Here is a 1,347-nt window from a genome sequence, read left to right on the forward strand (position 1 = left end):
TCAGCACCTAGGAGAAGGGTCCGCAGGTACACTTGTGAGGAGTTTTGGAGACTAGGGTTAATTGATGCTGGGTGGGAGCACTCCATGAGCACCGTATCTTGGACTGTGAGTAGGGTAAGCTGAGTGCTAGAAAGACTGCATCAGTTCATACCTCTCTGCTCCTGAGTGTAGATGCAGTGTAGCTAGCTGCTTCACGTATTCGCCACAATAATCGCCCTAAGGTGTTTGGATGTAATTTGCCATTGTGAAGCAGATAATTTCTTTCTTGCTTAGGTTGCTTTCCTCCCTGTACTTTAGTTTATCACATCAATGAGAAAAGGAAACAGGACAGGTTGTATACATGCATATGTTATGGTGGGTTTATATGCATAACTGGTAATTCTTGAATCACTGTCTTTTCTTCATTAGAACAGTTTCAAGGAATAAATGTTATGTTGCTAAAGAGACAAGAAACTGTCTTTTTATTTTTGTTTTTTGTTTGTTTGTTTGTTTTTGGTCTGGAGAATTGGCTCCATGAATAAGAACATTTGTTGCTCAAGAAGGAATCTGATTCCCAGCATCCTTTGCAGCTCAAAATCATCTTTAACTCAAGTTCCAAGAGATCTGCCATGCTTTTCTCGCTTCTGTGGGTACCAGAAACATATGTGGTGTGCATATATACAAAACAAAAGAAAGGAAAAACCTCAAGCACATAACATAAAATAAATCTGAAAGTTTATTTTGTTTGTTATTATTGTGTGTTTGTGTCTAACGTATTGGGATTGCTTGTGCTATGGTAAATGCAAAGGGCAGAGAGCAGCTCTTGGGAACCAGCTTCCTTTTTCTTTTCTCCAAGGGGCTCAGGGATTGAATTCTGGTCATCATGACTGAACTGCAAATGCCTTTATCTCCTGACTGTCTTGCCTGCCGAAACTGAACTCTGAGGCAAGCCTAGGAATCTTGCCTACATCAGAAAATTGGGTAGAGGGCTGCTACCCAAAGTAAGGTTTCATAAGGACCCTCATTTTGTCTCTATACCTAGCACAAAGACCAACATTTAAGAAGATGTGGATTTTATTTTGCTTTCCAAGTAGCTTTGTTATGGTGAACATTAAGATGGTGAAGATGCTGCTCAGACATTGTCAAGTGCTGCCATTCATTGGACTGCATGGGTAGCTACTCAGCATTTTCCACGTTTCAGATTGCGTTTAGTAGAAAGAAACAAAGACATGGGTAAGCAACCGCCTCTCCTCTCCACTCCTCACTGGCTGATATGTATGCAGGGGCTAAGGGTTGACTCCAGCCTGCACAAAACGACCAATTCTCTCTGGTAGGAGGTTTCAGCAGCCTGTCATCAAATCCTGGTGG

Source organism: Meriones unguiculatus, chromosome 17 (assembly GCF_030254825.1).
Source record: "Meriones unguiculatus strain TT.TT164.6M chromosome 17, Bangor_MerUng_6.1, whole genome shotgun sequence".
Classification (NCBI taxonomy): Eukaryota; Metazoa; Chordata; class Mammalia; order Rodentia; family Muridae; genus Meriones; species Meriones unguiculatus.